The 5,399-nt window shown below is 45.8% G+C and overlaps 1 pseudogene across 1 annotated transcript; it reads right to left on the bottom strand.

Moving 5' to 3' along the window:
- Positions 1–1,100: 1,100 nt before the first annotated feature.
- LOC308502068 (ras-related protein Rab-2A-like) lies at positions 1,101–2,113 on the bottom strand (annotated as a pseudogene). The gene is made up of 3 exons: positions 2,062–2,113; positions 1,582–1,989; positions 1,101–1,222 (listed from the first exon to the last, which is right to left on the bottom strand). The product of its transcript is annotated as a ras-related protein Rab-2A-like (transcript).
- Between the last annotated feature and the right edge of the window lie 3,286 nt (positions 2,114–5,399).

The following is a 5,399-nucleotide window of genomic DNA, read 5'->3' as shown; positions in this document are numbered from 1 at the left end:
TTTATTTGGGGCATTATATTAATTTTATTGGTGGGCATATCCAGTATGTGTTTTCTCATTTTCTCTACACTTTTGAGATCTTCTCCAAACTAACATGCTATTTCATAACTGTGCCTTTGCTTATGCTGTCCCCATTTCCTGGAACACCACCTTCTGCAGTGTCCCCGCCACTCTCAGGAACCACATTCCTACTCATCCTTCAAGACTCAACTCACACTTCACTTCCTCCAGAGGCCCCCCATTTCTTGGCCTCCCCCCACCCTAACCTAAGGCTCATTCCCCACTGATCTCACACCCCCCATGCATATGTTCCTCTTCTTTCTAGCCATGTTTCAGTTAAAATTTCAGTTACTGTGTCTCTCTTCCCTTCTAGACAGTAAGCTTTTTGGAAACAGTGACTGCATCTTAATCATGGTTGCATTCCTAGCAGTGATGACAAACCCTGACACATATAGAAAGGCTTAGGTGGTGTTGATTACCCCTGAGCTGACCTCTTTACTTCACTCTAGATACCTTCCTTTCTTAAAAAGAGACGATATGTCCTTGGGCACACCTGCCATGACACGCACTTGTATGTAGAGTGGCTAATGTGTAGGGCTGCTTAGCAAATTTAGTTTTGTAATCTATATGTTCTATTGTCTATATCAGGAGTTCTTAAACTTTTTGGTCTCAGAACCCCTTTACAATCTTAAAAAAATCATGGAGGACACCAAAGGGCTTTTGTTTATGTGGATTACATCTACTGATAGTTACTGAATTATAAATTAAAACTGAAATTTAAAAAAAAGTCACATAAAATAAAAATAAGCCCATTACATGCTAACACAAATATATCTGTGAAACAGAAAAACTTAGTAAGAGTGGCATTATTTTATATCAGCGTTTCTCAACCTTGGCACTATTTAAATCTTAGACCAGATAAGTTTTTTTTTTTAAGTGAACATTAACCATTTATTCAAAGTTATACAAGAATTTGAATTTGAAAGAGTAAAGTCTTCTGTGACATAAAGCCATCTGGAATACTTTCATGTCTCAGCTGAGCAGGACGGAAGGAGACAGTGGGCAGGCCCCACTTGGGTGGTGAGACAGGAAGACCGGACTCAACAGCAGCCTCCCCCCGCCTGCTGCCCTCCCTGGCTGCCTGCATGTGTGGCGTTAGTAGCAGCGTGCTGAGGGCCAATTTTAATGCCATTTGCCTCGTTATTAAGGTTAAAGACTCCTTCTTGGATTTTTTTTTAACTTTTTTTTTTTTTTTAAAGATTTTATTGGGGCAAGGGAACAGGATTTTATTGGGGAACAGTGTGTATTTCCAGGACTTTTTTCCAAGTCAAGTTGTTGTCCCTTCAATCTTATTTGTGGAGGGTGCCATTCATCTTTAAGTTGCTGTCCTTTCAGTCTTAGTTGTGGAGGCGCAGCTCAGCTCCAGGTCCAGTTGCCGTTGCTAGTTGCAGGGGGTGCAGCCCACCATCCCTTGTGGGAGTCGAACTGGCAACCTTGTGGTTGAGAGCCCACTGGCCCATGTGGGAATCGAACCGGCAGCCTTTGGAGTTAGGAGCATGGAGCTCTAACCGCCTGGGCCACCGGGCCGGCCCGTTCTTGGATTTTTTTTATAAATGTATTTTGCTGTGTTAATAAATGCCTCTTCTACATTGGAAGCTGTCTTAGCAGAAGTTTCCATGAAGGTAAGTCCATGTTCTCATGCAGAAGCTTCACCTTCTTCTTTTTTTACTTCTCTTCTAGATTCTAAATCACTTTTATTTCCAAGAAGAATAATGACCATGTTGGAATTGGAATGCTGGCGGGCATCTTCTGACCAGGTTGTCAAGTGGTTGAATGTATCTCTCCTTGTAATATCATACACTAGTAAAGCTCCTGCTGCACCTCTGTAATATGACCTTGTGATGGAACGAAAGGATTCTTGCTCTGCCGTATCCCATATCTGAAGTTTTATTTGTTTTCCATCAATAGTTATTATTCGAGCACCAAATTCTATACCAATAGTAAGGTCATGCACTGGCTGAAACTTCTTGTCTGTAAACTGTAGCAGCAAGCATGCTTTACCAACACCTGTGTCGCCAATGATGATGTCCTTGAAGAGATACGCATACGCCATCGCCACAGCCGCTTGGTGCTGCTATGATGTATGAGTCTCATAGACCGTGTAAGAAACAATATTACTTTCTTGTAGTTGTATACCTATCAATAAAAAACTTCAGTCGGCCTTATTCTGGGCTCCAGTCCTCTGAGACTGAGAGACCCCTGGCCTTCGGAGAGATTTAACTGCATTAAGTCTCTGTTTGTTTCTTTCTTAAAAACTTAACCCAAACCGCCCCTTTCTCGCACCCTCACTGCCCTTATTGCGCGGGACGCAACATCTGGCGCCCAACGTGGGGCTCGAGAAGGGAAGGACGACTAAGAGTAGTAAGGATCTGCAGACACGGTGAAGGAACTCCAAGAATCTGCCGCGGCAGCTACCTGGGGTAAGGAGGTAGTCTATGGACTTGGAGAATTTAACCAGGGTAACGAAGGAATTCAAAAGAAACAACACTTTCGTGTGAAAGAGTGTGATTGTGTGAGTGAATGCTTATAGCTCCATCATCCTTTAGGACTACGGAGTTTGCTTGGGCTCGTAACTGCGGTTCCGTAACATGTCATACAGCATAACGGCAATTTGGCATGTCGCCAACAAGGGTTGGGGTTATACAACCACGCCTTAGCCAAGACGTGTTCTAAGGTCTCGAGAGAGGCATGGCCCGCCAAGCATCAGAGGGGAATTGGAGTAAAAGCCCTTCTCTTTCCTTTCCTGTTTAATTACTAACATGCGTAATGCAGAAAACAAGGACAGACCTTATATCTGCCTGCTTAGCAGCTTCTTAAGAAGGGAAAGCACAAAACCTCAAAAACAAAAAAATTAGAGGAACTGCTCAAAGTAATTGAGACTCATTGTTCCTGGTTTCCAAACCTTGGGACACTTGAGATAGATAAGGGGAAAAAAATAAGACAAGGTATCTATAAATTACATTCCAACAGAGTGTCTTTCCCCAGTTCAATCTGGGAAATGTTCCAACTAATCGGTTCAGTTTTAGAACTGCTCCAAACAGACTCAGAGAAACAGTAGCTTGTTTAAAAATAAGGCCCAGCAACTTTTTATAGTTGTGAGAAATTTCAGTATGTTAATAAAAAGGATTGAAAAAATGAGATAGAGACTTAAGGTAGAGACTCTGAGTCCAACAACAACAAAAAAGATTTAGACAAAAACAAAAAGATTAGGGGAGACCAAATCTCTACATTAAATGATTTACAAAAATTGTTAGGAGATATTAATTGGCTTCCTCCCACTTTGGGAATCCCCACCTATGCGCTCAGTAATTTATTTGGCCTCTTGTGGGGTATTGGGGCCTCTTGGGGACATTTGGGTATTCACTAACTTTCCCAACTAAATAATAAACTCCTATGTGCAGCGGCCCTGTCTCCCCATGAGCTCTACCAACCCGCAGCATTGATTTGGTAGCTGCGAGACAAAGTATTACATCCTGTATGTGCGACTTTCCCTTCACCTACTCTCTCCAACAGGCAGTCATGGCCCACGATCACAGCAGCCATCCGCCCAACATCTTGGACCAGGCCTGACCCTCCATCCCAGCAATTCTGAGCTGCCCCCGGCTGCGCCCCCGCCAAAACTTGGCCTCCACTGGCGGATGCCTAAAGCTATAGCCCGGGAGAAGGTCCTCACCCCGCCTGGCTTTACCCCACCAGGACTGACGCGGCTCTCACTTGTGCCTCTGCTGGGACAGCAGCTCCATGTCACCGGCCCCACCGTCCAGCTCTGGCTTCTCTGAACCACGTGCTCACAGCCCCCTTTCCGGCTTCCTGTTGCAGGACCCTCCAGCCCCAGAGGCTAGAGCTGCCCTCACACTCACCTTATTGCTGGTGGTTATGAGAAAAGGAAGGGGAACGAGAAAAGAGACCGGCAGAAGGAGGATAAGTGTTGTCAGGGGTTCGAGCTCAGGCGGAGGAGAAGACATACAGGTTTTGGCGAGGGTCTGTCTCCAGCATTGCATCAGGCAGCTGCAGAGCACTGCCTGAGGTCCTCAGAGCAAGGTTAGAGGCGAATGGGCCGGTACCGGCTCTTTTTGGCGGTGGGAAGACTGGGAGAATTCCGACTTGCCTTCTCATAAACTGCTTAATTGTTCTTCTGGAGATTTCGCCCTTCACTGGAGTCTCTGGCACAAGCTTCTCCCATCTGAAATTTGTCTGCTTACTTGCCGCCCACCTACTACTCCTCACCACACCCCATTTATCCATCAATAAATCCATATTAAATAAATGATTAGTATTTCTCAGGTGTGCTGGGCATGGAATGGGTGCGCAGAGGGACCAGGTTCCTTCTGCCTTCAGAGAGGTCGTGGTCTAGGATAGACAATAAGGTATGTATACAAATAAACATCTTCAATTTAGTGATCTCATTCATTCCATAGCAGCCCCTTGTGTGCAGGTATCTTATAGATGAGAAAATGGAGGCTCAGAGAGGTTAAGTAAAATGCCTCAAGTTACACAGTGGGTAAGTGGCCAGCGGAGACAAGAAATCAGGCCTTGCCGACTCCCAGCCTGGGCATTTCAGTATCAGTGGGACCACATGCACCAGATCAGGATGTAAGTGTGAAAACTTCTCAGGGATGTTTGGTCAAGTGAGTTCTACTTCCCTCTAAATATACTTTGCACACATACACCCAGGGAGCCTTCCTTGGCTGTCTCTGTGTTCTAGTTTTGGGCCCCCATTTTCCTGGAACACTGAGGCAAGGGGTAGTAGACAGAGTTCAGGCTTTGATACAGAGAGCCTGAGTTTGACTTTCCAACATGGTCCTTCGGGCCAAATCAGTTAATTCCTTTGAGCCTCAGTTTCTTTATCTGTTAGATAGGACGATGACACCCACCAGGTTGAAGGAAGAATACACAAAAAGGGGAATGCAGGGCTTTGCACAGGATTTGAGTGTTAGCTATTGTCACAGTGATGGTTGTGGGACCTCCTGAGTCAGTTTCTTGCTCCAGTTTTTGCCACCTGGCCCACCTGCCTCTCTAGGAATATTGCCTTCAGATTCACCTGCGTAAAATACCACCTCATGCATATCTCTTGCTCAGGAACCACCGGCCTTTCTACTGCTTTCTCATCCTGGAACTCACTTTCCTGGACTGGCCCACCTCCCACTCCCACACCTGCAGCCTCTGCTTGTTGCCCAGCTGTGGGCAACGATCCTAATGAGTCACGATCCTACTTGGGGTGTGCGAACACACTGCGTGCCCTCATACCTGTGGGCCTGTGCTAGCTCCTTGGAGGGATCTGTCCCCTCTTTCAAGCTGGCTCAGACCCCAAGCTCCCCTCCTGCGGGCTTCCTGACCAC

Source organism: Rhinolophus hipposideros (assembly GCF_964194185.1).
Source record: "Rhinolophus hipposideros genome assembly, chromosome: 9".
Taxonomy (NCBI): Eukaryota; Metazoa; Chordata; class Mammalia; order Chiroptera; family Rhinolophidae; genus Rhinolophus; species Rhinolophus hipposideros.
This window is presented reverse-complemented; position numbering and strand designations above follow the sequence as displayed.